The 26,253-nt window shown below is 48.8% G+C and overlaps 46 non-coding genes across 46 annotated transcripts; all 46 read left to right on the forward strand.

Annotated features, from left to right (window-relative positions):
• The first annotated feature begins 149 nt into the window (after positions 1 to 149).
• Positions 150 to 268, forward strand: LOC142367413 (5S ribosomal RNA). The gene has a single exon (XR_012767086.1). It is a non-coding gene; the product is annotated as a 5S ribosomal RNA (ribosomal RNA).
• A 604-nt stretch (positions 269 to 872) lies between these two features.
• Positions 873 to 985, forward strand: LOC142370862 (U5 spliceosomal RNA). Its single transcript, XR_012767907.1, has one exon. It is a non-coding gene; the product is annotated as a U5 spliceosomal RNA (small nuclear RNA).
• A 304-nt stretch (positions 986 to 1,289) lies between these two features.
• Positions 1,290 to 1,480, forward strand: LOC142366860 (U2 spliceosomal RNA). Its single transcript, XR_012766893.1, has one exon. It is a non-coding gene; the product is annotated as a U2 spliceosomal RNA (small nuclear RNA).
• Positions 1,481 to 1,844: 364 nt separating this feature from the next.
• LOC142367482 (5S ribosomal RNA) lies at positions 1,845 to 1,963 on the forward strand. The gene has a single exon (XR_012767104.1). It is a non-coding gene; the product is annotated as a 5S ribosomal RNA (ribosomal RNA).
• Positions 1,964 to 2,567: 604 nt separating this feature from the next.
• On the forward strand, positions 2,568 to 2,680 carry LOC142370866 (U5 spliceosomal RNA). The gene has a single exon (XR_012767909.1). It is a non-coding gene; the product is annotated as a U5 spliceosomal RNA (small nuclear RNA).
• A 304-nt stretch (positions 2,681 to 2,984) lies between these two features.
• On the forward strand, positions 2,985 to 3,175 carry LOC142366867 (U2 spliceosomal RNA). The gene has a single exon (XR_012766896.1). It is a non-coding gene; the product is annotated as a U2 spliceosomal RNA (small nuclear RNA).
• A 364-nt stretch (positions 3,176 to 3,539) lies between these two features.
• LOC142367545 (5S ribosomal RNA) lies at positions 3,540 to 3,658 on the forward strand. The gene has a single exon (XR_012767117.1). It is a non-coding gene; the product is annotated as a 5S ribosomal RNA (ribosomal RNA).
• A 604-nt stretch (positions 3,659 to 4,262) lies between these two features.
• Positions 4,263 to 4,375, forward strand: LOC142370873 (U5 spliceosomal RNA). The gene has a single exon (XR_012767912.1). It is a non-coding gene; the product is annotated as a U5 spliceosomal RNA (small nuclear RNA).
• Positions 4,376 to 4,679: 304 nt separating this feature from the next.
• LOC142366874 (U2 spliceosomal RNA) lies at positions 4,680 to 4,870 on the forward strand. The gene has a single exon (XR_012766898.1). It is a non-coding gene; the product is annotated as a U2 spliceosomal RNA (small nuclear RNA).
• Positions 4,871 to 5,234: 364 nt separating this feature from the next.
• LOC142367614 (5S ribosomal RNA) lies at positions 5,235 to 5,353 on the forward strand. The gene has a single exon (XR_012767133.1). It is a non-coding gene; the product is annotated as a 5S ribosomal RNA (ribosomal RNA).
• A 604-nt stretch (positions 5,354 to 5,957) lies between these two features.
• On the forward strand, positions 5,958 to 6,070 carry LOC142370878 (U5 spliceosomal RNA). The gene has a single exon (XR_012767916.1). It is a non-coding gene; the product is annotated as a U5 spliceosomal RNA (small nuclear RNA).
• Positions 6,071 to 6,374: 304 nt separating this feature from the next.
• LOC142366886 (U2 spliceosomal RNA) lies at positions 6,375 to 6,565 on the forward strand. The gene has a single exon (XR_012766900.1). It is a non-coding gene; the product is annotated as a U2 spliceosomal RNA (small nuclear RNA).
• Positions 6,566 to 6,929: 364 nt separating this feature from the next.
• On the forward strand, positions 6,930 to 7,048 carry LOC142367674 (5S ribosomal RNA). Its single transcript, XR_012767149.1, has one exon. It is a non-coding gene; the product is annotated as a 5S ribosomal RNA (ribosomal RNA).
• Positions 7,049 to 7,652: 604 nt separating this feature from the next.
• LOC142370891 (U5 spliceosomal RNA) lies at positions 7,653 to 7,765 on the forward strand. Its single transcript, XR_012767918.1, has one exon. It is a non-coding gene; the product is annotated as a U5 spliceosomal RNA (small nuclear RNA).
• A 304-nt stretch (positions 7,766 to 8,069) lies between these two features.
• LOC142366892 (U2 spliceosomal RNA) lies at positions 8,070 to 8,260 on the forward strand. The gene has a single exon (XR_012766901.1). It is a non-coding gene; the product is annotated as a U2 spliceosomal RNA (small nuclear RNA).
• A 364-nt stretch (positions 8,261 to 8,624) lies between these two features.
• Positions 8,625 to 8,743, forward strand: LOC142367742 (5S ribosomal RNA). The gene has a single exon (XR_012767166.1). It is a non-coding gene; the product is annotated as a 5S ribosomal RNA (ribosomal RNA).
• Positions 8,744 to 9,347: 604 nt separating this feature from the next.
• Positions 9,348 to 9,460, forward strand: LOC142370897 (U5 spliceosomal RNA). The gene has a single exon (XR_012767921.1). It is a non-coding gene; the product is annotated as a U5 spliceosomal RNA (small nuclear RNA).
• A 304-nt stretch (positions 9,461 to 9,764) lies between these two features.
• LOC142366898 (U2 spliceosomal RNA) lies at positions 9,765 to 9,955 on the forward strand. The gene has a single exon (XR_012766902.1). It is a non-coding gene; the product is annotated as a U2 spliceosomal RNA (small nuclear RNA).
• Positions 9,956 to 10,319: 364 nt separating this feature from the next.
• LOC142367815 (5S ribosomal RNA) lies at positions 10,320 to 10,438 on the forward strand. The gene has a single exon (XR_012767182.1). It is a non-coding gene; the product is annotated as a 5S ribosomal RNA (ribosomal RNA).
• Positions 10,439 to 11,042: 604 nt separating this feature from the next.
• Positions 11,043 to 11,155, forward strand: LOC142370903 (U5 spliceosomal RNA). The gene has a single exon (XR_012767922.1). It is a non-coding gene; the product is annotated as a U5 spliceosomal RNA (small nuclear RNA).
• A 304-nt stretch (positions 11,156 to 11,459) lies between these two features.
• Positions 11,460 to 11,650, forward strand: LOC142366902 (U2 spliceosomal RNA). Its single transcript, XR_012766904.1, has one exon. It is a non-coding gene; the product is annotated as a U2 spliceosomal RNA (small nuclear RNA).
• Positions 11,651 to 12,014: 364 nt separating this feature from the next.
• On the forward strand, positions 12,015 to 12,133 carry LOC142367880 (5S ribosomal RNA). Its single transcript, XR_012767199.1, has one exon. It is a non-coding gene; the product is annotated as a 5S ribosomal RNA (ribosomal RNA).
• A 604-nt stretch (positions 12,134 to 12,737) lies between these two features.
• LOC142372042 (U5 spliceosomal RNA) lies at positions 12,738 to 12,853 on the forward strand. The gene has a single exon (XR_012768179.1). It is a non-coding gene; the product is annotated as a U5 spliceosomal RNA (small nuclear RNA).
• Positions 12,854 to 13,154: 301 nt separating this feature from the next.
• On the forward strand, positions 13,155 to 13,345 carry LOC142366906 (U2 spliceosomal RNA). Its single transcript, XR_012766905.1, has one exon. It is a non-coding gene; the product is annotated as a U2 spliceosomal RNA (small nuclear RNA).
• A 364-nt stretch (positions 13,346 to 13,709) lies between these two features.
• LOC142367958 (5S ribosomal RNA) lies at positions 13,710 to 13,828 on the forward strand. The gene has a single exon (XR_012767216.1). It is a non-coding gene; the product is annotated as a 5S ribosomal RNA (ribosomal RNA).
• Positions 13,829 to 14,432: 604 nt separating this feature from the next.
• LOC142370908 (U5 spliceosomal RNA) lies at positions 14,433 to 14,545 on the forward strand. The gene has a single exon (XR_012767923.1). It is a non-coding gene; the product is annotated as a U5 spliceosomal RNA (small nuclear RNA).
• A 304-nt stretch (positions 14,546 to 14,849) lies between these two features.
• LOC142366918 (U2 spliceosomal RNA) lies at positions 14,850 to 15,040 on the forward strand. Its single transcript, XR_012766909.1, has one exon. It is a non-coding gene; the product is annotated as a U2 spliceosomal RNA (small nuclear RNA).
• A 364-nt stretch (positions 15,041 to 15,404) lies between these two features.
• LOC142368018 (5S ribosomal RNA) lies at positions 15,405 to 15,523 on the forward strand. Its single transcript, XR_012767228.1, has one exon. It is a non-coding gene; the product is annotated as a 5S ribosomal RNA (ribosomal RNA).
• A 604-nt stretch (positions 15,524 to 16,127) lies between these two features.
• Positions 16,128 to 16,243, forward strand: LOC142372049 (U5 spliceosomal RNA). Its single transcript, XR_012768180.1, has one exon. It is a non-coding gene; the product is annotated as a U5 spliceosomal RNA (small nuclear RNA).
• A 301-nt stretch (positions 16,244 to 16,544) lies between these two features.
• Positions 16,545 to 16,735, forward strand: LOC142366922 (U2 spliceosomal RNA). Its single transcript, XR_012766910.1, has one exon. It is a non-coding gene; the product is annotated as a U2 spliceosomal RNA (small nuclear RNA).
• A 364-nt stretch (positions 16,736 to 17,099) lies between these two features.
• On the forward strand, positions 17,100 to 17,218 carry LOC142368082 (5S ribosomal RNA). Its single transcript, XR_012767249.1, has one exon. It is a non-coding gene; the product is annotated as a 5S ribosomal RNA (ribosomal RNA).
• A 604-nt stretch (positions 17,219 to 17,822) lies between these two features.
• On the forward strand, positions 17,823 to 17,935 carry LOC142370913 (U5 spliceosomal RNA). The gene has a single exon (XR_012767924.1). It is a non-coding gene; the product is annotated as a U5 spliceosomal RNA (small nuclear RNA).
• A 304-nt stretch (positions 17,936 to 18,239) lies between these two features.
• LOC142366926 (U2 spliceosomal RNA) lies at positions 18,240 to 18,430 on the forward strand. The gene has a single exon (XR_012766911.1). It is a non-coding gene; the product is annotated as a U2 spliceosomal RNA (small nuclear RNA).
• Positions 18,431 to 18,794: 364 nt separating this feature from the next.
• Positions 18,795 to 18,913, forward strand: LOC142368138 (5S ribosomal RNA). Its single transcript, XR_012767271.1, has one exon. It is a non-coding gene; the product is annotated as a 5S ribosomal RNA (ribosomal RNA).
• Positions 18,914 to 19,517: 604 nt separating this feature from the next.
• Positions 19,518 to 19,630, forward strand: LOC142370919 (U5 spliceosomal RNA). The gene has a single exon (XR_012767925.1). It is a non-coding gene; the product is annotated as a U5 spliceosomal RNA (small nuclear RNA).
• Positions 19,631 to 19,934: 304 nt separating this feature from the next.
• On the forward strand, positions 19,935 to 20,125 carry LOC142366934 (U2 spliceosomal RNA). Its single transcript, XR_012766921.1, has one exon. It is a non-coding gene; the product is annotated as a U2 spliceosomal RNA (small nuclear RNA).
• A 364-nt stretch (positions 20,126 to 20,489) lies between these two features.
• Positions 20,490 to 20,608, forward strand: LOC142368177 (5S ribosomal RNA). Its single transcript, XR_012767283.1, has one exon. It is a non-coding gene; the product is annotated as a 5S ribosomal RNA (ribosomal RNA).
• A 604-nt stretch (positions 20,609 to 21,212) lies between these two features.
• LOC142370925 (U5 spliceosomal RNA) lies at positions 21,213 to 21,325 on the forward strand. The gene has a single exon (XR_012767926.1). It is a non-coding gene; the product is annotated as a U5 spliceosomal RNA (small nuclear RNA).
• A 304-nt stretch (positions 21,326 to 21,629) lies between these two features.
• LOC142366945 (U2 spliceosomal RNA) lies at positions 21,630 to 21,820 on the forward strand. The gene has a single exon (XR_012766932.1). It is a non-coding gene; the product is annotated as a U2 spliceosomal RNA (small nuclear RNA).
• Positions 21,821 to 22,184: 364 nt separating this feature from the next.
• Positions 22,185 to 22,303, forward strand: LOC142368253 (5S ribosomal RNA). Its single transcript, XR_012767294.1, has one exon. It is a non-coding gene; the product is annotated as a 5S ribosomal RNA (ribosomal RNA).
• Positions 22,304 to 22,907: 604 nt separating this feature from the next.
• Positions 22,908 to 23,020, forward strand: LOC142370933 (U5 spliceosomal RNA). The gene has a single exon (XR_012767927.1). It is a non-coding gene; the product is annotated as a U5 spliceosomal RNA (small nuclear RNA).
• A 304-nt stretch (positions 23,021 to 23,324) lies between these two features.
• LOC142366956 (U2 spliceosomal RNA) lies at positions 23,325 to 23,515 on the forward strand. The gene has a single exon (XR_012766941.1). It is a non-coding gene; the product is annotated as a U2 spliceosomal RNA (small nuclear RNA).
• Positions 23,516 to 23,879: 364 nt separating this feature from the next.
• On the forward strand, positions 23,880 to 23,998 carry LOC142401067 (5S ribosomal RNA). Its single transcript, XR_012773064.1, has one exon. It is a non-coding gene; the product is annotated as a 5S ribosomal RNA (ribosomal RNA).
• A 604-nt stretch (positions 23,999 to 24,602) lies between these two features.
• On the forward strand, positions 24,603 to 24,715 carry LOC142370936 (U5 spliceosomal RNA). Its single transcript, XR_012767928.1, has one exon. It is a non-coding gene; the product is annotated as a U5 spliceosomal RNA (small nuclear RNA).
• Positions 24,716 to 25,019: 304 nt separating this feature from the next.
• On the forward strand, positions 25,020 to 25,210 carry LOC142366967 (U2 spliceosomal RNA). Its single transcript, XR_012766950.1, has one exon. It is a non-coding gene; the product is annotated as a U2 spliceosomal RNA (small nuclear RNA).
• Positions 25,211 to 25,574: 364 nt separating this feature from the next.
• LOC142368312 (5S ribosomal RNA) lies at positions 25,575 to 25,693 on the forward strand. Its single transcript, XR_012767310.1, has one exon. It is a non-coding gene; the product is annotated as a 5S ribosomal RNA (ribosomal RNA).
• Positions 25,694 to 26,253: the final 560 nt, after the last annotated feature.

Consider the following 26,253-nt stretch of genomic DNA (forward strand, 5'->3'; position numbering starts at 1 on the left):
AGAGTCCCATTTTCAGCTGCAGAGAACAATCACATCAGGGAAGTCGACGTGCAGGCTCAACATCAGCCTCTCAAGCCAACTCTCTGGTAAAATAGGGGCAACGTATGGTTCCAGCACCTATGTAACACATATTTGTCACGGGGACTGTGGCTTACGGCCACACCGCCCTGAACACGCCCGATCTCGTCCGAACTCGGAAGCCAAGCAGGGTCGGGCCTGGTTAGTACTTGGATGGGAGACCGCTTGGGAATACCAGGTGCTGTAAGCATTTTTCTCTCTTCTCTCTGCATGTCTTTTGTTGAAACATCTGTTGATCACCCTGTGATCCATCTTGCTGATCCTGGATCTGCTAAGGTGTCCCAGGTCATGGTTGCCTTTGATCCTCATACATTTAACTTTGTCCTGACAAAGGAGCAGTTCCAAAAAGTCAAACAGGGACTGCCTTTGCATTTGACGCAGTCAAACTGCATGCGCCTGGAGAAGCCAAAAGGCTTACAGCACCTGGTATTCCCAGGCGGTCTCCCCATCCAAGTACTAACCAGGCCCGACTCTGCTTAGCTTCTGAGATAAAACTCTGGCTTTTAGTCTGCGAAAAGAGAGTGAAAGTGAACTCCACTTTGAGATGGCTCTGGGATTGGGCCGACTGGGAGAATTGCTTGAAAAAAACCTCTACACCCAATGAGCGGTCAGAACAAAGCCTCAAGACCCCTAGTCTTTTGCACAGAGTAAAAGACAAAGCAGCCATTGAATAGGGCCCGATTGTTCCTACCTGGTCGGCCGAGGAGCCAGCGTCTCAACCAAGCAAAGCTCACCGTGGGGAAGGTGGCTATGCCAACTAGCCTGATGCACTGCTCCCGCAGTGTCAAATACTCGTACTCTGGTTTCTCTTCATAACGTACAAGTCTTTCGCCTTTTACTAAAGACTTCCGTGGAGAGCAACATTAATGAGTTGTTTCTATTTTTGGAAGGCTTTACCTTTGCGGGTGAAGCCCATTCTGTCTGTGCAAAGGAAATCTTCTTGCTGTGCCAAGTGACTTCTCGGAGTAGAGTCACCTTATTTCTTGAGACCGTGCCCATGTTCAAAGCTGGAGCGCTAAATTGTTGTTGTTTGAATGGTGCTCAGTGGAGCGGGCGGGAGTGCAAAGTTGTACCATCTGAAACGGCTGAAGAGTGCTCACTGCAGCGGGTGGGCGGAGGTGCAAAGTGACGCTTTGTAGGCAAAAAAAGAGCACCGCCACAAGTGCGCATTGTGCCAGGAAGGGCTCTCGGACGTGAAACAGTGGAGGGTTATCGCTTCTCGGCCTTTTGGCTAAGATCAAGTGTAGTATCTGTTCTTATCAGTTTAATATCTGATACGTCCTCTATATGAGGACTACATATTAAATGGATTTTTAGGCAAAGGGGTTGAAAAAGGGGCTTGCTCCGTTCACTCCACGCATCGACCCGGTACTGCAGTGCCGCCGGGAACGGTGCACTCTTCCCAACTCTTGTGAAATAACAAAACCAGCGGTACATGGTGGTAGTTTCAGGGAGCCATTGTATTCTGACTTCTAAAATGGAACTATAATCTTTAGAAAAGACGCAGTTTATGAGCACGTCGTGGGATTGAGCTTCCCTGGTTTCTCTGTATGACCATGAACACCAAACTACACACAGAGAACAGAGGAGCTTGACAGACACACACTAAGTTATCTGAGAGTCCCATTTTCAGCTGCAGAGAACAATCACATCAGGGAAGTCGACGTGCAGGCTCAACATCAGCCTCTCAAGCCAACTCTCTGGTAAAATAGGGGCAACGTATGGTTCCAGCACCTATGTAACACATATTTGTCACGGGGACTGTGGCTTACGGCCACACCGCCCTGAACACGCCCGATCTCGTCCGAACTCGGAAGCCAAGCAGGGTCGGGCCTGGTTAGTACTTGGATGGGAGACCGCTTGGGAATACCAGGTGCTGTAAGCATTTTTCTCTCTTCTCTCTGCATGTCTTTTGTTGAAACATCTGTTGATCACCCTGTGATCCATCTTGCTGATCCTGGATCTGCTAAGGTGTCCCAGGTCATGGTTGCCTTTGATCCTCATACATTTAACTTTGTCCTGACAAAGGAGCAGTTCCAAAAAGTCAAACAGGGACTGCCTTTGCATTTGACGCAGTCAAACTGCATGCGCCTGGAGAAGCCAAAAGGCTTACAGCACCTGGTATTCCCAGGCGGTCTCCCCATCCAAGTACTAACCAGGCCCGACTCTGCTTAGCTTCTGAGATAAAACTCTGGCTTTTAGTCTGCGAAAAGAGAGTGAAAGTGAACTCCACTTTGAGATGGCTCTGGGATTGGGCCGACTGGGAGAATTGCTTGAAAAAAACCTCTACACCCAATGAGCGGTCAGAACAAAGCCTCAAGACCCCTAGTCTTTTGCACAGAGTAAAAGACAAAGCAGCCATTGAATAGGGCCCGATTGTTCCTACCTGGTCGGCCGAGGAGCCAGCGTCTCAACCAAGCAAAGCTCACCGTGGGGAAGGTGGCTATGCCAACTAGCCTGATGCACTGCTCCCGCAGTGTCAAATACTCGTACTCTGGTTTCTCTTCATAACGTACAAGTCTTTCGCCTTTTACTAAAGACTTCCGTGGAGAGCAACATTAATGAGTTGTTTCTATTTTTGGAAGGCTTTACCTTTGCGGGTGAAGCCCATTCTGTCTGTGCAACGGAAATCTTCTTGCTGTGCCAAGTGACTTCTCGGAGTAGAGTCACCTTATTTCTTGAGACCGTGCCCATGTTCAAAGCTGGAGCGCTAAATTGTTGTTGTTTGAATGGTGCTCAGTGGAGCGGGCGGGAGTGCAAAGTTGTACCATCTGAAACGGCTGAAGAGTGCTCACTGCAGCGGGTGGGCGGAGGTGCAAAGTGACGCTTTGTAGGCAAAAAAAGAGCACCGCCACAAGTGCGCATTGTGCCAGGAAGGGCTCTCGGACGTGAAACAGTGGAGGGTTATCGCTTCTCGGCCTTTTGGCTAAGATCAAGTGTAGTATCTGTTCTTATCAGTTTAATATCTGATACGTCCTCTATATGAGGACTACATATTAAATGGATTTTTAGGCAAAGGGGTTGAAAAAGGGGCTTGCTCCGTTCACTCCACGCATCGACCCGGTACTGCAGTGCCGCCGGGAACGGTGCACTCTTCCCAACTCTTGTGAAATAACAAAACCAGCGGTACATGGTGGTAGTTTCAGGGAGCCATTGTATTCTGACTTCTAAAATGGAACTATAATCTTTAGAAAAGACGCAGTTTATGAGCACGTCGTGGGATTGAGCTTCCCTGGTTTCTCTGTATGACCATGAACACCAAACTACACACAGAGAACAGAGGAGCTTGACAGACACACACTAAGTTATCTGAGAGTCCCATTTTCAGCTGCAGAGAACAATCACATCAGGGAAGTCGACGTGCAGGCTCAACATCAGCCTCTCAAGCCAACTCTCTGGTAAAATAGGGGCAACGTATGGTTCCAGCACCTATGTAACACATATTTGTCACGGGGACTGTGGCTTACGGCCACACCGCCCTGAACACGCCCGATCTCGTCCGAACTCGGAAGCCAAGCAGGGTCGGGCCTGGTTAGTACTTGGATGGGAGACCGCTTGGGAATACCAGGTGCTGTAAGCATTTTTCTCTCTTCTCTCTGCATGTCTTTTGTTGAAACATCTGTTGATCACCCTGTGATCCATCTTGCTGATCCTGGATCTGCTAAGGTGTCCCAGGTCATGGTTGCCTTTGATCCTCATACATTTAACTTTGTCCTGACAAAGGAGCAGTTCCAAAAAGTCAAACAGGGACTGCCTTTGCATTTGACGCAGTCAAACTGCATGCGCCTGGAGAAGCCAAAAGGCTTACAGCACCTGGTATTCCCAGGCGGTCTCCCCATCCAAGTACTAACCAGGCCCGACTCTGCTTAGCTTCTGAGATAAAACTCTGGCTTTTAGTCTGCGAAAAGAGAGTGAAAGTGAACTCCACTTTGAGATGGCTCTGGGATTGGGCCGACTGGGAGAATTGCTTGAAAAAAACCTCTACACCCAATGAGCGGTCAGAACAAAGCCTCAAGACCCCTAGTCTTTTGCACAGAGTAAAAGACAAAGCAGCCATTGAATAGGGCCCGATTGTTCCTACCTGGTCGGCCGAGGAGCCAGCGTCTCAACCAAGCAAAGCTCACCGTGGGGAAGGTGGCTATGCCAACTAGCCTGATGCACTGCTCCCGCAGTGTCAAATACTCGTACTCTGGTTTCTCTTCATAACGTACAAGTCTTTCGCCTTTTACTAAAGACTTCCGTGGAGAGCAACATTAATGAGTTGTTTCTATTTTTGGAAGGCTTTACCTTTGCGGGTGAAGCCCATTCTGTCTGTGCAAAGGAAATCTTCTTGCTGTGCCAAGTGACTTCTCGGAGTAGAGTCACCTTATTTCTTGAGACCGTGCCCATGTTCAAAGCTGGAGCGCTAAATTGTTGTTGTTTGAATGGTGCTCAGTGGAGCGGGCGGGAGTGCAAAGTTGTACCATCTGAAACGGCTGAAGAGTGCTCACTGCAGCGGGTGGGCGGAGGTGCAAAGTGACGCTTTGTAGGCAAAAAAAGAGCACCGCCACAAGTGCGCATTGTGCCAGGAAGGGCTCTCGGACGTGAAACAGTGGAGGGTTATCGCTTCTCGGCCTTTTGGCTAAGATCAAGTGTAGTATCTGTTCTTATCAGTTTAATATCTGATACGTCCTCTATATGAGGACTACATATTAAATGGATTTTTAGGCAAAGGGGTTGAAAAAGGGGCTTGCTCCGTTCACTCCACGCATCGACCCGGTACTGCAGTGCCGCCGGGAACGGTGCACTCTTCCCAACTCTTGTGAAATAACAAAACCAGCGGTACATGGTGGTAGTTTCAGGGAGCCATTGTATTCTGACTTCTAAAATGGAACTATAATCTTTAGAAAAGACGCAGTTTATGAGCACGTCGTGGGATTGAGCTTCCCTGGTTTCTCTGTATGACCATGAACACCAAACTACACACAGAGAACAGAGGAGCTTGACAGACACACACTAAGTTATCTGAGAGTCCCATTTTCAGCTGCAGAGAACAATCACATCAGGGAAGTCGACGTGCAGGCTCAACATCAGCCTCTCAAGCCAACTCTCTGGTAAAATAGGGGCAACGTATGGTTCCAGCACCTATGTAACACATATTTGTCACGGGGACTGTGGCTTACGGCCACACCGCCCTGAACACGCCCGATCTCGTCCGAACTCGGAAGCCAAGCAGGGTCGGGCCTGGTTAGTACTTGGATGGGAGACCGCTTGGGAATACCAGGTGCTGTAAGCATTTTTCTCTCTTCTCTCTGCATGTCTTTTGTTGAAACATCTGTTGATCACCCTGTGATCCATCTTGCTGATCCTGGATCTGCTAAGGTGTCCCAGGTCATGGTTGCCTTTGATCCTCATACATTTAACTTTGTCCTGACAAAGGAGCAGTTCCAAAAAGTCAAACAGGGACTGCCTTTGCATTTGACGCAGTCAAACTGCATGCGCCTGGAGAAGCCAAAAGGCTTACAGCACCTGGTATTCCCAGGCGGTCTCCCCATCCAAGTACTAACCAGGCCCGACTCTGCTTAGCTTCTGAGATAAAACTCTGGCTTTTAGTCTGCGAAAAGAGAGTGAAAGTGAACTCCACTTTGAGATGGCTCTGGGATTGGGCCGACTGGGAGAATTGCTTGAAAAAAACCTCTACACCCAATGAGCGGTCAGAACAAAGCCTCAAGACCCCTAGTCTTTTGCACAGAGTAAAAGACAAAGCAGCCATTGAATAGGGCCCGATTGTTCCTACCTGGTCGGCCGAGGAGCCAGCGTCTCAACCAAGCAAAGCTCACCGTGGGGAAGGTGGCTATGCCAACTAGCCTGATGCACTGCTCCCGCAGTGTCAAATACTCGTACTCTGGTTTCTCTTCATAACGTACAAGTCTTTCGCCTTTTACTAAAGACTTCCGTGGAGAGCAACATTAATGAGTTGTTTCTATTTTTGGAAGGCTTTACCTTTGCGGGTGAAGCCCATTCTGTCTGTGCAACGGAAATCTTCTTGCTGTGCCAAGTGACTTCTCGGAGTAGAGTCACCTTATTTCTTGAGACCGTGCCCATGTTCAAAGCTGGAGCGCTAAATTGTTGTTGTTTGAATGGTGCTCAGTGGAGCGGGCGGGAGTGCAAAGTTGTACCATCTGAAACGGCTGAAGAGTGCTCACTGCAGCGGGTGGGCGGAGGTGCAAAGTGACGCTTTGTAGGCAAAAAAAGAGCACCGCCACAAGTGCGCATTGTGCCAGGAAGGGCTCTCGGACGTGAAACAGTGGAGGGTTATCGCTTCTCGGCCTTTTGGCTAAGATCAAGTGTAGTATCTGTTCTTATCAGTTTAATATCTGATACGTCCTCTATATGAGGACTACATATTAAATGGATTTTTAGGCAAAGGGGTTGAAAAAGGGGCTTGCTCCGTTCACTCCACGCATCGACCCGGTACTGCAGTGCCGCCGGGAACGGTGCACTCTTCCCAACTCTTGTGAAATAACAAAACCAGCGGTACATGGTGGTAGTTTCAGGGAGCCATTGTATTCTGACTTCTAAAATGGAACTATAATCTTTAGAAAAGACGCAGTTTATGAGCACGTCGTGGGATTGAGCTTCCCTGGTTTCTCTGTATGACCATGAACACCAAACTACACACAGAGAACAGAGGAGCTTGACAGACACACACTAAGTTATCTGAGAGTCCCATTTTCAGCTGCAGAGAACAATCACATCAGGGAAGTCGACGTGCAGGCTCAACATCAGCCTCTCAAGCCAACTCTCTGGTAAAATAGGGGCAACGTATGGTTCCAGCACCTATGTAACACATATTTGTCACGGGGACTGTGGCTTACGGCCACACCGCCCTGAACACGCCCGATCTCGTCCGAACTCGGAAGCCAAGCAGGGTCGGGCCTGGTTAGTACTTGGATGGGAGACCGCTTGGGAATACCAGGTGCTGTAAGCATTTTTCTCTCTTCTCTCTGCATGTCTTTTGTTGAAACATCTGTTGATCACCCTGTGATCCATCTTGCTGATCCTGGATCTGCTAAGGTGTCCCAGGTCATGGTTGCCTTTGATCCTCATACATTTAACTTTGTCCTGACAAAGGAGCAGTTCCAAAAAGTCAAACAGGGACTGCCTTTGCATTTGACGCAGTCAAACTGCATGCGCCTGGAGAAGCCAAAAGGCTTACAGCACCTGGTATTCCCAGGCGGTCTCCCCATCCAAGTACTAACCAGGCCCGACTCTGCTTAGCTTCTGAGATAAAACTCTGGCTTTTAGTCTGCGAAAAGAGAGTGAAAGTGAACTCCACTTTGAGATGGCTCTGGGATTGGGCCGACTGGGAGAATTGCTTGAAAAAAACCTCTACACCCAATGAGCGGTCAGAACAAAGCCTCAAGACCCCTAGTCTTTTGCACAGAGTAAAAGACAAAGCAGCCATTGAATAGGGCCCGATTGTTCCTACCTGGTCGGCCGAGGAGCCAGCGTCTCAACCAAGCAAAGCTCACCGTGGGGAAGGTGGCTATGCCAACTAGCCTGATGCACTGCTCCCGCAGTGTCAAATACTCGTACTCTGGTTTCTCTTCATAACGTACAAGTCTTTCGCCTTTTACTAAAGACTTCCGTGGAGAGCAACATTAATGAGTTGTTTCTATTTTTGGAAGGCTTTACCTTTGCGGGTGAAGCCCATTCTGTCTGTGCAAAGGAAATCTTCTTGCTGTGCCAAGTGACTTCTCGGAGTAGAGTCACCTTATTTCTTGAGACCGTGCCCATGTTCAAAGCTGGAGCGCTAAATTGTTGTTGTTTGAATGGTGCTCAGTGGAGCGGGCGGGAGTGCAAAGTTGTACCATCTGAAACGGCTGAAGAGTGCTCACTGCAGCGGGTGGGCGGAGGTGCAAAGTGACGCTTTGTAGGCAAAAAAAGAGCACCGCCACAAGTGCGCATTGTGCCAGGAAGGGCTCTCGGACGTGAAACAGTGGAGGGTTATCGCTTCTCGGCCTTTTGGCTAAGATCAAGTGTAGTATCTGTTCTTATCAGTTTAATATCTGATACGTCCTCTATATGAGGACTACATATTAAATGGATTTTTAGGCAAAGGGGTTGAAAAAGGGGCTTGCTCCGTTCACTCCACGCATCGACCCGGTACTGCAGTGCCGCCGGGAACGGTGCACTCTTCCCAACTCTTGTGAAATAACAAAACCAGCGGTACATGGTGGTAGTTTCAGGGAGCCATTGTATTCTGACTTCTAAAATGGAACTATAATCTTTAGAAAAGACGCAGTTTATGAGCACGTCGTGGGATTGAGCTTCCCTGGTTTCTCTGTATGACCATGAACACCAAACTACACACAGAGAACAGAGGAGCTTGACAGACACACACTAAGTTATCTGAGAGTCCCATTTTCAGCTGCAGAGAACAATCACATCAGGGAAGTCGACGTGCAGGCTCAACATCAGCCTCTCAAGCCAACTCTCTGGTAAAATAGGGGCAACGTATGGTTCCAGCACCTATGTAACACATATTTGTCACGGGGACTGTGGCTTACGGCCACACCGCCCTGAACACGCCCGATCTCGTCCGAACTCGGAAGCCAAGCAGGGTCGGGCCTGGTTAGTACTTGGATGGGAGACCGCTTGGGAATACCAGGTGCTGTAAGCATTTTTCTCTCTTCTCTCTGCATGTCTTTTGTTGAAACATCTGTTGATCACCCTGTGATCCATCTTGCTGATCCTGGATCTGCTAAGGTGTCCCAGGTCATGGTTGCCTTTGATCCTCATACATTTAACTTTGTCCTGACAAAGGAGCAGTTCCAAAAAGTCAAACAGGGACTGCCTCTGCATTTGACGCAGTCAAACTGCATGCGCCTGGAGAAGCCAAAAGGCTTACAGCACCTGGTATTCCCAGGCGGTCTCCCCATCCAAGTACTAACCAGGCCCGACTCTGCTTAGCTTCTGAGATAAAACTCTGGCTTTTAGTCTGCGAAAAGAGAGTGAAAGTGAACTCCACTTTGAGATGGCTCTGGGATTGGGCCGACTGGGAGAATTGCTTGAAAAAAACCTCTACACCCAATGAGCGGTCAGAACAAAGCCTCAAGACCCCTAGTCTTTTGCACAGAGTAAAAGACAAAGCAGCCATTGAATAGGGCCCGATTGTTCCTACCTGGTCGGCCGAGGAGCCAGCGTCTCAACCAAGCAAAGCTCACCGTGGGGAAGGTGGCTATGCCAACTAGCCTGATGCACTGCTCCCGCAGTGTCAAATACTCGTACTCTGGTTTCTCTTCATAACGTACAAGTCTTTCGCCTTTTACTAAAGACTTCCGTGGAGAGCAACATTAATGAGTTGTTTCTATTTTTGGAAGGCTTTACCTTTGCGGGTGAAGCCCATTCTGTCTGTGCAAAGGAAATCTTCTTGCTGTGCCAAGTGACTTCTCGGAGTAGAGTCACCTTATTTCTTGAGACCGTGCCCATGTTCAAAGCTGGAGCGCTAAATTGTTGTTGTTTGAATGGTGCTCAGTGGAGCGGGCGGGAGTGCAAAGTTGTACCATCTGAAACGGCTGAAGAGTGCTCACTGCAGCGGGTGGGCGGAGGTGCAAAGTGACGCTTTGTAGGCAAAAAAAGAGCACCGCCACAAGTGCGCATTGTGCCAGGAAGGGCTCTCGGACGTGAAACAGTGGAGGGTTATCGCTTCTCGGCCTTTTGGCTAAGATCAAGTGTAGTATCTGTTCTTATCAGTTTAATATCTGATACGTCCTCTATATGAGGACTACATATTAAATGGATTTTTAGGCAAAGGGGTTGAAAAAGGGGCTTGCTCCGTTCACTCCACGCATCGACCCGGTACTGCAGTGCCGCCGGGAACGGTGCACTCTTCCCAACTCTTGTGAAATAACAAAACCAGCGGTACATGGTGGTAGTTTCAGGGAGCCATTGTATTCTGACTTCTAAAATGGAACTATAATCTTTAGAAAAGACGCAGTTTATGAGCACGTCGTGGGATTGAGCTTCCCTGGTTTCTCTGTATGACCATGAACACCAAACTACACACAGAGAACAGAGGAGCTTGACAGACACACACTAAGTTATCTGAGAGTCCCATTTTCAGCTGCAGAGAACAATCACATCAGGGAAGTCGACGTGCAGGCTCAACATCAGCCTCTCAAGCCAACTCTCTGGTAAAATAGGGGCAACGTATGGTTCCAGCACCTATGTAACACATATTTGTCACGGGGACTGTGGCTTACGGCCACACCGCCCTGAACACGCCCGATCTCGTCCGAACTCGGAAGCCAAGCAGGGTCGGGCCTGGTTAGTACTTGGATGGGAGACCGCTTGGGAATACCAGGTGCTGTAAGCATTTTTCTCTCTTCTCTCTGCATGTCTTTTGTTGAAACATCTGTTGATCACCCTGTGATCCATCTTGCTGATCCTGGATCTGCTAAGGTGTCCCAGGTCATGGTTGCCTTTGATCCTCATACATTTAACTTTGTCCTGACAAAGGAGCAGTTCCAAAAAGTCAAACAGGGACTGCCTCTGCATTTGACGCAGTCAAACTGCATGCGCCTGGAGAAGCCAAAAGGCTTACAGCACCTGGTATTCCCAGGCGGTCTCCCCATCCAAGTACTAACCAGGCCCGACTCTGCTTAGCTTCTGAGATAAAACTCTGGCTTTTAGTCTGCGAAAAGAGAGTGAAAGTGAACTCCACTTTGAGATGGCTCTGGGATTGGGCCGACTGGGAGAATTGCTTGAAAAAAACCTCTACACCCAATGAGCGGTCAGAACAAAGCCTCAAGACCCCTAGTCTTTTGCACAGAGTAAAAGACAAAGCAGCCATTGAATAGGGCCCGATTGTTCCTACCTGGTCGGCCGAGGAGCCAGCGTCTCAACCAAGCAAAGCTCACCGTGGGGAAGGTGGCTATGCCAACTAGCCTGATGCACTGCTCCCGCAGTGTCAAATACTCGTACTCTGGTTTCTCTTCATAACGTACAAGTCTTTCGCCTTTTACTAAAGACTTCCGTGGAGAGCAACATTAATGAGTTGTTTCTATTTTTGGAAGGCTTTACCTTTGCGGGTGAAGCCCATTCTGTCTGTGCAAAGGAAATCTTCTTGCTGTGCCAAGTGACTTCTCGGAGTAGAGTCACCTTATTTCTTGAGACCGTGCCCATGTTCAAAGCTGGAGCGCTAAATTGTTGTTGTTTGAATGGTGCTCAGTGGAGCGGGCGGGAGTGCAAAGTTGTACCATCTGAAACGGCTGAAGAGTGCTCACTGCAGCGGGTGGGCGGAGGTGCAAAGTGACGCTTTGTAGGCAAAAAAAGAGCACCGCCACAAGTGCGCATTGTGCCAGGAAGGGCTCTCGGACGTGAAACAGTGGAGGGTTATCGCTTCTCGGCCTTTTGGCTAAGATCAAGTGTAGTATCTGTTCTTATCAGTTTAATATCTGATACGTCCTCTATATGAGGACTACATATTAAATGGATTTTTAGGCAAAGGGGTTGAAAAAGGGGCTTGCTCCGTTCACTCCACGCATCGACCCGGTACTGCAGTGCCGCCGGGAACGGTGCACTCTTCCCAACTCTTGTGAAATAACAAAACCAGCGGTACATGGTGGTAGTTTCAGGGAGCCATTGTATTCTGACTTCTAAAATGGAACTATAATCTTTAGAAAAGACGCAGTTTATGAGCACGTCGTGGGATTGAGCTTCCCTGGTTTCTCTGTATGACCATGAACACCAAACTACACACAGAGAACAGAGGAGCTTGACAGACACACACTAAGTTATCTGAGAGTCCCATTTTCAGCTGCAGAGAACAATCACATCAGGGAAGTCGACGTGCAGGCTCAACATCAGCCTCTCAAGCCAACTCTCTGGTAAAATAGGGGCAACGTATGGTTCCAGCACCTATGTAACACATATTTGTCACGGGGACTGTGGCTTACGGCCACACCGCCCTGAACACGCCCGATCTCGTCCGAACTCGGAAGCCAAGCAGGGTCGGGCCTGGTTAGTACTTGGATGGGAGACCGCTTGGGAATACCAGGTGCTGTAAGCATTTTTCTCTCTTCTCTCTGCATGTCTTTTGTTGAAACATCTGTTGATCACCCTGTGATCCATCTTGCTGATCCTGGATCTGCTAAGGTGTCCCAGGTCATGGTTGCCTTTGATCCTCATACATTTAACTTTGTCCTGACAAAGGAGCAGTTCCAAAAAGTCAAACAGGGACTGCCTTTGCATTTGACGCAGTCAAACTGCATGCGCCTGGAGAAGCCAAAAGGCTTACAGCACCTGGTATTCCCAGGCGGTCTCCCCATCCAAGTACTAACCAGGCCCGACTCTGCTTAGCTTCTGAGATAAAACTCTGGCTTTTAGTCTGCGAAAAGAGAGTGAAAGTGAACTCCACTTTGAGATGGCTCTGGGATTGGGCCGACTGGGAGAATTGCTTGAAAAAAACCTCTACACCCAATGAGCGGTCAGAACAAAGCCTCAAGACCCCTAGTCTTTTGCACAGAGTAAAAGACAAAGCAGCCATTGAATAGGGCCCGATTGTTCCTACCTGGTCGGCCGAGGAGCCAGCGTCTCAACCAAGCAAAGCTCACCGTGGGGAAGGTGGCTATGCCAACTAGCCTGATGCACTGCTCCCGCAGTGTCAAATACTCGTACTCTGGTTTCTCTTCATAACGTACAAGTCTTTCGCCTTTTACTAAAGACTTCCGTGGAGAGCAACATTAATGAGTTGTTTCTATTTTTGGAAGGCTTTACCTTTCCGGGTGAAGCCCATTCTGTCTGTGCAAAGGAAATCTTCTTGCTGTGCCAAGTGACTTCTCGGAGTAGAGTCACCTTATTTCTTGAGACCGTGCCCATGTTCAAAGCTGGAGCGCTAAATTGTTGTTGTTTGAATGGTGCTCAGTGGAGCGGGCGGGAGTGCAAAGTTGTACCATCTGAAACGGCTGAAGAGTGCTCACTGCAGCGGGTGGGCGGAGGTGCAAAGTGACGCTTTGTAGGCAAAAAAAGAGCACCGCCACAAGTGCGCATTGTGCCAGGAAGGGCTCTCGGACGTGAAACAGTGGAGGGTTATCGCTTCTCGGCCTTTTGGCTAAGATCAAGTGTAGTATCTGTTCTTATCAGTTTAATATCTGATACGTCCTCTATATGAGGACTACATATTAAATGGATTTTTAGGCAAAGGGGTTGAAAAAGGGGCTTGCTCCGTTCACTCCACGCATCGACCCGGTACTGCAGTGCCGCCGGGAACGGTGCACTCTTCCCAACTCTTGTGAAATAACAAAACCAGCGGTACATGGTGGTAGTTTCAGGGAGCCATTGTATTCTGACTTCTAAAATGGAACTATAATCTTTAGAAAAGACGCAGTTTATGAGCACGTCGTGGGATTGAGCTTCCCTGGTTTCTCTGTATGACCATGAACACCAAACTACACACAGAGAACAGAGGAGCTTGACAGACACACACTAAGTTATCTGAGAGTCCCATTTTCAGCTGCAGAGAACAATCACATCAGGGAAGTCGACGTGCAGGCTCAACATCAGCCTCTCAAGCCAACTCTCTGGTAAAATAGGGGCAACGTATGGTTCCAGCACCTATGTAACACATATTTGTCACGGGGACTGTGGCTTACGGCCACACCGCCCTGAACACGCCCGATCTCGTCCGAACTCGGAAGCCAAGCAGGGTCGGGCCTGGTTAGTACTTGGATGGGAGACCGCTTGGGAATACCAGGTGCTGTAAGCATTTTTCTCTCTTCTCTCTGCATGTCTTTTGTTGAAACATCTGTTGATCACCCTGTGATCCATCTTGCTGATCCTGGATCTGCTAAGGTGTCCCAGGTCATGGTTGCCTTTGATCCTCATACATTTAACTTTGTCCTGACAAAGGAGCAGTTCCAAAAAGTCAAACAGGGACTGCCTTTGCATTTGACGCAGTCAAACTGCATGCGCCTGGAGAAGCCAAAAGGCTTACAGCACCTGGTATTCCCAGGCGGTCTCCCCATCCAAGTACTAACCAGGCCCGACTCTGCTTAGCTTCTGAGATAAAACTCTGGCTTTTAGTCTGCGAAAAGAGAGTGAAAGTGAACTCCACTTTGAGATGGCTCTGGGATTGGGCCGACTGGGAGAATTGCTTGAAAAAAACCTCTACACCCAATGAGCGGTCAGAACAAAGCCTCAAGACCCCTAGTCTTTTGCACAGAGTAAAAGACAAAGCAGCCATTGAATAGGGCCCGATTGTTCCTACCTGGTCGGCCGAGGAGCCAGCGTCTCAACCAAGCAAAGCTCACCGTGGGGAAGGTGGCTATGCCAACTAGCCTGATGCACTGCTCCCGCAGTGTCAAATACTCGTACTCTGGTTTCTCTTCATAACGTACAAGTCTTTCGCCTTTTACTAAAGACTTCCGTGGAGAGCAACATTAATGAGTTGTTTCTATTTTTGGAAGGCTTTACCTTTGCGGGTGAAGCCCATTCTGTCTGTGCAAAGGAAATCTTCTTGCTGTGCCAAGTGACTTCTCGGAGTAGAGTCACCTTATTTCTTGAGACCGTGCCCATGTTCAAAGCTGGAGCGCTAAATTGTTGTTGTTTGAATGGTGCTCAGTGGAGCGGGCGGGAGTGCAAAGTTGTACCATCTGAAACGGCTGAAGAGTGCTCACTGCAGCGGGTGGGCGGAGGTGCAAAGTGACGCTTTGTAGGCAAAAAAAGAGCACCGCCACAAGTGCGCATTGTGCCAGGAAGGGCTCTCGGACGTGAAACAGTGGAGGGTTATCGCTTCTCGGCCTTTTGGCTAAGATCAAGTGTAGTATCTGTTCTTATCAGTTTAATATCTGATACGTCCTCTATATGAGGACTACATATTAAATGGATTTTTAGGCAAAGGGGTTGAAAAAGGGGCTTGCTCCGTTCACTCCACGCATCGACCCGGTACTGCAGTGCCGCCGGGAACGGTGCACTCTTCCCAACTCTTGTGAAATAACAAAACCAGCGGTACATGGTGGTAGTTTCAGGGAGCCATTGTATTCTGACTTCTAAAATGGAACTATAATCTTTAGAAAAGACGCAGTTTATGAGCACGTCGTGGGATTGAGCTTCCCTGGTTTCTCTGTATGACCATGAACACCAAACTACACACAGAGAACAGAGGAGCTTGACAGACACACACTAAGTTATCTGAGAGTCCCATTTTCAGCTGCAGAGAACAATCACATCAGGGAAGTCGACGTGCAGGCTCAACATCAGCCTCTCAAGCCAACTCTCTGGTAAAATAGGGGCAACGTATGGTTCCAGCACCTATGTAACACATATTTGTCACGGGGACTGTGGCTTACGGCCACACCGCCCTGAACACGCCCGATCTCGTCCGAACTCGGAAGCCAAGCAGGGTCGGGCCTGGTTAGTACTTGGATGGGAGACCGCTTGGGAATACCAGGTGCTGTAAGCATTTTTCTCTCTTCTCTCTGCATGTCTTTTGTTGAAACATCTGTTGATCACCCTGTGATCCATCTTGCTGATCCTGGATCTGCTAAGGTGTCCCAGGTCATGGTTGCCTTTGATCCTCATACATTTAACTTTGTCCTGACAAAGGAGCAGTTCCAAAAAGTCAAACAGGGACTGCCTTTGCATTTGACGCAGTCAAACTGCATGCGCCTGGAGAAGCCAAAAGGCTTACAGCACCTGGTATTCCCAGGCGGTCTCCCCATCCAAGTACTAACCAGGCCCGACTCTGCTTAGCTTCTGAGATAAAACTCTGGCTTTTAGTCTGCGAAAAGAGAGTGAAAGTGAACTCCACTTTGAGATGGCTCTGGGATTGGGCCGACTGGGAGAATTGCTTGAAAAAAACCTCTACACCCAATGAGCGGTCAGAACAAAGCCTCAAGACCCCTAGTCTTTTGCACAGAGTAAAAGACAAAGCAGCCATTGAATAGGGCCCGATTGTTCCTACCTGGTCGGCCGAGGAGCCAGCGTCTCAACCAAGCAAAGCTCACCGTGGGGAAGGTGGCTATGCCAACTAGCCTGATGCACTGCTCCCGCAGTGTCAAATACTCGTACTCTGGTTTCTCTTCATAACGTACAAGTCTTTCGCCTTTTACTAAAGACTTCCGTGGAGAGCAACATTAATGAGTTGTTTCTATTTTTGGAAGGCTTTACCTTTCCGGGTGAAGCCCATTCTGTCTGTGCAAAGGAAATCTTCTTGCTGTGCCAAGTGACTTCTCGGAGTAGAGTCACCTTATTTCTTGAGACCGTGCCCATGTTCAAAGCTGGAGCGCTAAATTGTTGTTGTTTGAATGGTGCTCAGTGGAGCGGGCGGGAGTGCAAAGTTGTACCATCTGAAACGGCTGAAGAGTGCTCACTGCAGCGGGTGGGCGGAGGTGCAAAGTGACGCTTTGTAGGCAAAAAAAGAGCACCGCCACAAGTGCGCATTGTGCCAGGAAGGGCTCTCGGACGTGAAACAGTGGAGGGTTATCGCTTCTCGGCCTTTTGGCTAAGATCAAGTGTAGTATCTGTTCTTATCAGTTTAATATCTGATACGTCCTCTATATGAGGACTACATATTAAATGGATTTTTAGGCAAAGGGGTTGAAAAAGGGGCTTGCTCCGTTCACTCCACGCATCGACCCGGTACTGCAGTGCCGCCGGGAACGGTGCACTCTTCCCAACTCTTGTGAAATAACAAAACCAGCGGTACATGGTGGTAGTTTCAGGGAGCCATTGTATTCTGACTTCTAAAATGGAACTATAATCTTTAGAAAAGACGCAGTTTATGAGCACGTCGTGGGATTGAGCTTCCCTGGTTTCTCTGTATGACCATGAACACCAAACTACACACAGAGAACAGAGGAGCTTGACAGACACACACTAAGTTATCTGAGAGTCCCATTTTCAGCTGCAGAGAACAATCACATCAGGGAAGTCGACGTGCAGGCTCAACATCAGCCTCTCAAGCCAACTCTCTGGTAAAATAGGGGCAACGTATGGTTCCAGCACCTATGTAACACATATTTGTCACGGGGACTGTGGCTTACGGCCACACCGCCCTGAACACGCCCGATCTCGTCCGAACTCGGAAGCCAAGCAGGGTCGGGCCTGGTTAGTACTTGGATGGGAGACCGCTTGGGAATACCAGGTGCTGTAAGCATTTTTCTCTCTTCTCTCTGCATGTCTTTTGTTGAAACATCTGTTGATCACCCTGTGATCCATCTTGCTGATCCTGGATCTGCTAAGGTGTCCCAGGTCATGGTTGCCTTTGATCCTCATACATTTAACTTTGTCCTGACAAAGGAGCAGTTCCAAAAAGTCAAACAGGGACTGCCTTTGCATTTGACGCAGTCAAACTGCATGCGCCTGGAGAAGCCAAAAGGCTTACAGCACCTGGTATTCCCAGGCGGTCTCCCCATCCAAGTACTAACCAGGCCCGACTCTGCTTAGCTTCTGAGATAAAACTCTGGCTTTTAGTCTGCGAAAAGAGAGTGAAAGTGAACTCCACTTTGAGATGGCTCTGGGATTGGGCCGACTGGGAGAATTGCTTGAAAAAAACCTCTACACCCAATGAGCGGTCAGAACAAAGCCTCAAGACCCCTAGTCTTTTGCACAGAGTAAAAGACAAAGCAGCCATTGAATAGGGCCCGATTGTTCCTACCTGGTCGGCCGAGGAGCCAGCGTCTCAACCAAGCAAAGCTCACCGTGGGGAAGGTGGCTATGCCAACTAGCCTGATGCACTGCTCCCGCAGTGTCAAATACTCGTACTCTGGTTTCTCTTCATAACGTACAAGTCTTTCGCCTTTTACTAAAGACTTCCGTGGAGAGCAACATTAATGAGTTGTTTCTATTTTTGGAAGGCTTTACCTTTGCGGGTGAAGCCCATTCTGTCTGTGCAAAGGAAATCTTCTTGCTGTGCCAAGTGACTTCTCGGAGTAGAGTCACCTTATTTCTTGAGACCGTGCCCATGTTCAAAGCTGGAGCGCTAAATTGTTGTTGTTTGAATGGTGCTCAGTGGAGCGGGCGGGAGTGCAAAGTTGTACCATCTGAAACGGCTGAAGAGTGCTCACTGCAGCGGGTGGGCGGAGGTGCAAAGTGACGCTTTGTAGGCAAAAAAAGAGCACCGCCACAAGTGCGCATTGTGCCAGGAAGGGCTCTCGGACGTGAAACAGTGGAGGGTTATCGCTTCTCGGCCTTTTGGCTAAGATCAAGTGTAGTATCTGTTCTTATCAGTTTAATATCTGATACGTCCTCTATATGAGGACTACATATTAAATGGATTTTTAGGCAAAGGGGTTGAAAAAGGGGCTTGCTCCGTTCACTCCACGCATCGACCCGGTACTGCAGTGCCGCCGGGAACGGTGCACTCTTCCCAACTCTTGTGAAATAACAAAACCAGCGGTACATGGTGGTAGTTTCAGGGAGCCATTGTATTCTGACTTCTAAAATGGAACTATAATCTTTAGAAAAGACGCAGTTTATGAGCACGTCGTGGGATTGAGCTTCCCTGGTTTCTCTGTATGACCATGAACACCAAACTACACACAGAGAACAGAGGAGCTTGACAGACACACACTAAGTTATCTGAGAGTCCCATTTTCAGCTGCAGAGAACAATCACATCAGGGAAGTCGACGTGCAGGCTCAACATCAGCCTCTCAAGCCAACTCTCTGGTAAAATAGGGGCAACGTATGGTTCCAGCACCTATGTAACACATATTTGTCACGGGGACTGTGGCTTACGGCCACACCGCCCTGAACACGCCCGATCTCGTCCGAACTCGGAAGCCAAGCAGGGTCGGGCCTGGTTAGTACTTGGATGGGAGACCGCTTGGGAATACCAGGTGCTGTAAGCATTTTTCTCTCTTCTCTCTGCATGTCTTTTGTTGAAACATCTGTTGATCACCCTGTGATCCATCTTGCTGATCCTGGATCTGCTAAGGTGTCCCAGGTCATGGTTGCCTTTGATCCTCATACATTTAACTTTGTCCTGACAAAGGAGCAGTTCCAAAAAGTCAAACAGGGACTGCCTTTGCATTTGACGCAGTCAAACTGCATGCGCCTGGAGAAGCCAAAAGGCTTACAGCACCTGGTATTCCCAGGCGGTCTCCCCATCCAAGTACTAACCAGGCCCGACTCTGCTTAGCTTCTGAGATAAAACTCTGGCTTTTAGTCTGCGAAAAGAGAGTGAAAGTGAACTCCACTTTGAGATGGCTCTGGGATTGGGCCGACTGGGAGAATTGCTTGAAAAAAACCTCTACACCCAATGAGCGGTCAGAACAAAGCCTCAAGACCCCTAGTCTTTTGCACAGAGTAAAAGACAAAGCAGCCATTGAATAGGGCCCGATTGTTCCTACCTGGTCGGCCGAGGAGCCAGCGTCTCAACCAAGCAAAGCTCACCGTGGGGAAGGTGGCTATGCCAACTAGCCTGATGCACTGCTCCCGCAGTGTCAAATACTCGTACTCTGGTTTCTCTTCATAACGTACAAGTCTTTCGCCTTTTACTAAAGACTTCCGTGGAGAGCAACATTAATGAGTTGTTTCTATTTTTGGAAGGCTTTACCTTTGCGGGTGAAGCCCATTCTGTCTATGCAACGGAAATCTTCTTGCTGTGCCAAGTGACTTCTCGGAGTAGAGTCACCTTATTTCTTGAGACCGTGCCCATGTTCAAAGCTGGAGCGCTAAATTGTTGTTGTTTGAATGGTGCTCAGTGGAGCGGGCGGGAGTGCAAAGTTGTACCATCTGAAACGGCTGAAGAGTGCTCACTGCAGCGGGTGGGCGGAGGTGCAAAGTGACGCTTTGTAGGCAAAAAAAGAGCACCGCCACAAGTGCGCATTGTGCCAGGAAGGGCTCTCGGACGTGAAACAGTGGAGGGTTATCGCTTCTCGGCCTTTTGGCTAAGATCAAGTGTAGTATCTGTTCTTATCAGTTTAATATCTGATACGTCCTCTATATGAGGACTACATATTAAATGGATTTTTAGGCAAAGGGGTTGAAAAAGGGGCTTGCTCCGTTCACTCCACGCATCGACCCGGTACTGCAGTGCCGCCGGGAACGGTGCACTCTTCCCAACTCTTGTGAAATAACAAAACCAGCGGTACATGGTGGTAGTTTCAGGGAGCCATTGTATTCTGACTTCTAAAATGGAACTATAATCTTTAGAAAAGACGCAGTTTATGAGCACGTCGTGGGATTGAGCTTCCCTGGTTTCTCTGTATGACCATGAACACCAAACTACACACAGAGAACAGAGGAGCTTGACAGACACACACTAAGTTATCTGAGAGTCCCATTTTCAGCTGCAGAGAACAATCACATCAGGGAAGTCGACGTGCAGGCTCAACATCAGCCTCTCAAGCCAACTCTCTGGTAAAATAGGGGCAACGTATGGTTCCAGCACCTATGTAACACATATTTGTCACGGGGACTGTGGCTTACGGCCACACCGCCCTGAACACGCCCGATCTCGTCCGAACTCGGAAGCCAAGCAGGGTCGGGCCTGGTTAGTACTTGGATGGGAGACCGCTTGGGAATACCAGGTGCTGTAAGCATTTTTCTCTCTTCTCTCTGCATGTCTTTTGTTGAAACATCTGTTGATCACCCTGTGATCCATCTTGCTGATCCTGGATCTGCTAAGGTGTCCCAGGTCATGGTTGCCTTTGATCCTCATACATTTAACTTTGTCCTGACAAAGGAGCAGTTCCAAAAAGTCAAACAGGGACTGCCTTTGCATTTGACGCAGTCAAACTGCATGCGCCTGGAGAAGCCAAAAGGCTTACAGCACCTGGTATTCCCAGGCGGTCTCCCCATCCAAGTACTAACCAGGCCCGACTCTGCTTAGCTTCTGAGATAAAACTCTGGCTTTTAGTCTGCGAAAAGAGAGTGAAAGTGAACTCCACTTTGAGATGGCTCTGGGATTGGGCCGACTGGGAGAATTGCTTGAAAAAAACCTCTACACCCAATGAGCGGTCAGAACAAAGCCTCAAGACCCCTAGTCTTTTGCACAGAGTAAAAGACAAAGCAGCCATTGAATAGGGCCCGATTGTTCCTACCTGGTCGGCCGAGGAGCCAGCGTCTCAACCAAGCAAAGCTCACCGTGGGGAAGGTGGCTATGCCAACTAGCCTGATGCACTGCTCCCGCAGTGTCAAATACTCGTACTCTGGTTTCTCTTCATAACGTACAAGTCTTTCGCCTTTTACTAAAGACTTCCGTGGAGAGCAACATTAATGAGTTGTTTCTATTTTTGGAAGGCTTTACCTTTGCGGGTGAAGCCCATTCTGTCTGTGCAAAGGAAATCTTCTTGCTGTGCCAAGTGACTTCTCGGAGTAGAGTCACCTTATTTCTTGAGACCGTGCCCATGTTCAAAGCTGGAGCGCTAAATTGTTGTTGTTTGAATGGTGCTCAGTGGAGCGGGCGGGAGTGCAAAGTTGTACCATCTGAAACGGCTGAAGAGTGCTCACTGCAGCGGGTGGGCGGAGGTGCAAAGTGACGCTTTGTAGGCAAAAAAAGAGCACCGCCACAAGTGCGCATTGTGCCAGGAAGGGCTCTCGGACGTGAAACAGTGGAGGGTTATCGCTTCTCGGCCTTTTGGCTAAGATCAAGTGTAGTATCTGTTCTTATCAGTTTAATATCTGATACGTCCTCTATATGAGGACTACATATTAAATGGATTTTTAGGCAAAGGGGTTGAAAAAGGGGCTTGCTCCGTTCACTCCACGCATCGACCCGGTACTGCAGTGCCGCCGGGAACGGTGCACTCTTCCCAACTCTTGTGAAATAACAAAACCAGCGGTACATGGTGGTAGTTTCAGGGAGCCATTGTATTCTGACTTCTAAAATGGAACTATAATCTTTAGAAAAGACGCAGTTTATGAGCACGTCGTGGGATTGAGCTTCCCTGGTTTCTCTGTATGACCATGAACACCAAACTACACACAGAGAACAGAGGAGCTTGACAGACACACACTAAGTTATCTGAGAGTCCCATTTTCAGCTGCAGAGAACAATCACATCAGGGAAGTCGACGTGCAGGCTCAACATCAGCCTCTCAAGCCAACTCTCTGGTAAAATAGGGGCAACGTATGGTTCCAGCACCTATGTAACACATATTTGTCACGGGGACTGTGGCTTACGGCCACACCGCCCTGAACACGCCCGATCTCGTCCGAACTCGGAAGCCAAGCAGGGTCGGGCCTGGTTAGTACTTGGATGGGAGACCGCTTGGGAATACCAGGTGCTGTAAGCATTTTTCTCTCTTCTCTCTGCATGTCTTTTGTTGAAACATCTGTTGATCACCCTGTGATCCATCTTGCTGATCCTGGATCTGCTAAGGTGTCCCAGGTCATGGTTGCCTTTGATCCTCATACATTTAACTTTGTCCTGACAAAGGAGCAGTTCCAAAAAGTCAAACAGGGACTGCCTTTGCATTTGACGCAGTCAAACTGCATGCGCCTGGAGAAGCCAAAAGGCTTACAGCACCTGGTATTCCCAGGCGGTCTCCCCATCCAAGTACTAACCAGGCCCGACTCTGCTTAGCTTCTGAGATAAAACTCTGGCTTTTAGTCTGCGAAAAGAGAGTGAAAGTGAACTCCACTTTGAGATGGCTCTGGGATTGGGCCGACTGGGAGAATTGCTTGAAAAAAACCTCTACACCCAATGAGCGGTCAGAACAAAGCCTCAAGACCCCTAGTCTTTTGCACAGAGTAAAAGACAAAGCAGCCATTGAATAGGGCCCGATTGTTCCTACCTGGTCGGCCGAGGAGCCAGCGTCTCAACCAAGCAAAGCTCACCGTGGGGAAGGTGGCTATGCCAACTAGCCTGATGCACTGCTCCCGCAGTGTCAAATACTCGTACTCTGGTTTCTCTTCATAACGTACAAGTCTTTCGCCTTTTACTAAAGACTTCCGTGGAGAGCAACATTAATGAGTTGTTTCTATTTTTGGAAGGCTTTACCTTTGCGGGTGAAGCCCATTCTGTCTATGCAACGGAAATCTTCTTGCTGTGCCAAGTGACTTCTCGGAGTAGAGTCACCTTATTTCTTGAGACCGTGCCCATGTTCAAAGCTGGAGCGCTAAATTGTTGTTGTTTGAATGGTGCTCAGTGGAGCGGGCGGGAGTGCAAAGTTGTACCATCTGAAACGGCTGAAGAGTGCTCACTGCAGCGGGTGGGCGGAGGTGCAAAGTGACGCTTTGTAGGCAAAAAAAGAGCACCGCCACAAGTGCGCATTGTGCCAGGAAGGGCTCTCGGACGTGAAACAGTGGAGGGTTATCGCTTCTCGGCCTTTTGGCTAAGATCAAGTGTAGTATCTGTTCTTATCAGTTTAATATCTGATACGTCCTCTATATGAGGACTACATATTAAATGGATTTTTAGGCAAAGGGGTTGAAAAAGGGGCTTGCTCCGTTCACTCCACGCATCGACCCGGTACTGCAGTGCCGCCGGGAACGGTGCACTCTTCCCAACTCTTGTGAAATAACAAAACCAGCGGTACATGGTGGTAGTTTCAGGAAGCCATTGTATTCTGACTTCTAAAATGGAACTATAATCTTTAGAAAAGACGCAGTTTATGAGCACGTCGTGGGATTGAGCTTCCCTGGTTTCTCTGTATGACCATGAACACCAAACTACACACAGAGAACAGAGGAGCTTGACAGACACACACTAAGTTATCTGAGAGTCCCATTTTCAGCTGCAGAGAACAATCACATCAGGGAAGTCGACGTGCAGGCTCAACATCAGCCTCTCAAGCCAACTCTCTGGTAAAATAGGGGCAACGTATGGTTCCAGCACCTATGTAACACATATTTGTCACGGGGACTGTGGCTTACGGCCACACCGCCCTGAACACGCCCGATCTCGTCCGAACTCGGAAGCCAAGCAGGGTCGGGCCTGGTTAGTAGATGGATGGGAGACCGCTTGGGAATACCAGGTGCTGTAAGCATTTTTCTCTCTTCTCTCTGCATGTCTTTTGTTGAAACATCTGTTGATCACCCTGTGATCCATCTTGCTGATCCTGGATCTGCTAAGGTGTCCCAGGTCATGGTTGCCTTTGATCCTCATACATTTAACTTTGTCCTGACAAAGGAGCAGTTCCAAAAAGTCAAACAGGGACTGCCTTTGCATTTGACGCAGTCAAACTGCATGCGCCTGGAGAAGCCAAAAGGCTTACAGCACCTGGTATTCCCAGGCGGTCTCCCCATCCAAGTACTAACCAGGCCCGACTCTGCTTAGCTTCTGAGATAAAACTCTGGCTTTTAGTCTGCGAAAAGAGAGTGAAAGTGAACTCCACTTTGAGATGGCTCTGGGATTGGGCCGACTGGGAGAATTGCTTGAAAAAAACCTCTACACCCAATGAGCGGTCAGAACAAAGCCTCAAGACCCCTAGTCTTTTGCACAGAGTAAAAGACAAAGCAGCCATTGAATAGGGCCCGATTGTTCCTACCTGGTCGGCCGAGGAGCCAGCGTCTCAACCAAGCAAAGCTCACCGTGGGGAAGGTGGCTATGCCAACTAGCCTGATGCACTGCTCCCGCAGTGTCAAATACTCGTACTCTGGTTTCTCTTCATAACGTACAAGTCTTTCGCCTTTTACTAAAGACTTCCGTGGAGAGCAACATTAATGAGTTGTTTCTATTTTTGGAAGGCTTTACCTTTGCGGGTGAAGCCCATTCTGTCTGTGCAAAGGAAGTCTTCTTGCTGTGCCAAGTGACTTCTCGGAGTAGAGTCACCTTATTTCTTGAGACCGTGCCCATGTTCAAAGCTGGAGCGCTAAATTGTTGTTGTTTGAATGGTGCTCAGTGGAGCGGGCGGGAGTGCAAAGTTGTACCATCTGAAACGGCTGAAGAGTGCTCACTGCAGCGGGTGGGCGGAGGTGCAAAGTGACGCTTTGTAGGCAAAAAAAGAGCACCGCCACAAGTGCGCATTGTGCCAGGAAGGACTCTCGGACGTGAAACAGTGGAGGGTTATCGCTTCTCGGCCTTTTGGCTAAGATCAAGTGTAGTATCTGTTCTTATCAGTTTAATATCTGATACGTCCTCTATATGAGGACTACATATTAAATGGATTTTTAGGCAAAGGGGTTGAAAAAGGGGCTTGCTCCGTTCACTCCACGCATCGACCCGGTACTGCAGTGCCGCCGGGAACGGTGCACTCTTCCCAACTCTTGTGAAATAACAAAACCAGCGGTACATGGTGGTAGTTTCAGGGAGCCATTGTATTCTGACTTCTAAAATGGAACTATAATCTTTAGAAAAGACGCAGTTTATGAGCACGTCGTGGGATTGAGCTTCCCTGGTTTCTCTGTATGACCATGAACACCAAACTACACACAGAGAACAGAGGAGCTTGACAGACACACACTAAGTTATCTGAGAGTCCCATTTTCAGCTGCAGAGAACAATCACATCAGGGAAGTCGACGTGCAGGCTCAACATCAGCCTCTCAAGCCAACTCTCTGGTAAAATAGGGGCAACGTATGGTTCCAGCACCTATGTAACACATATTTGTCACGGGGACTGTGGCTTACGGCCACACCGCCCTGAACACGCCCGATCTCGTCCGAACTCGGAAGCCAAGCAGGGTCGGGCCTGGTTAGTACTTGGATGGGAGACCGCTTGGGAATACCAGGTGCTGTAAGCATTTTTCTCTCTTCTCTCTGCATGTCTTTTGTTGAAACATCTGTTGATCACCCTGTGATCCATCTTGCTGATCCTGGATCTGCTAAGGTGTCCCAGGTCATGGTTGCCTTTGATCCTCATACATTTAACTTTGTCCTGACAAAGGAGCAGTTCCAAAAAGTCAAACAGGGACTGCCTCTGCATTTGACGCAGTCAAACTGCATGCGCCTGGAGAAGCCAAAAGGCTTACAGCACCTGGTATTCCCAGGCGGTCTCCCCATCCAAGTACTAACCAGGCCCGACTCTGCTTAGCTTCTGAGATAAAACTCTGGCTTTTAGTCTGCGAAAAGAGAGTGAAAGTGAACTCCACTTTGAGATGGCTCTGGGATTGGGCCGACTGGGAGAATTGCTTGAAAAAAACCTCTACACCCAATGAGCGGTCAGAACAAAGCCTCAAGACCCCTAGTCTTTTGCACAGAGTAAAAGACAAAGCAGCCATTGAATAGGGCCCGATTGTTCCTACCTGGTCGGCCGAGGAGCCAGCGTCTCAACCAAGCAAAGCTCACCGTGGGGAAGGTGGCT

Source organism: Odontesthes bonariensis, chromosome 2 (assembly GCF_027942865.1).
Source record: "Odontesthes bonariensis isolate fOdoBon6 chromosome 2, fOdoBon6.hap1, whole genome shotgun sequence".
In the NCBI taxonomy this organism is placed as follows: Eukaryota; Metazoa; Chordata; class Actinopteri; order Atheriniformes; family Atherinopsidae; genus Odontesthes; species Odontesthes bonariensis.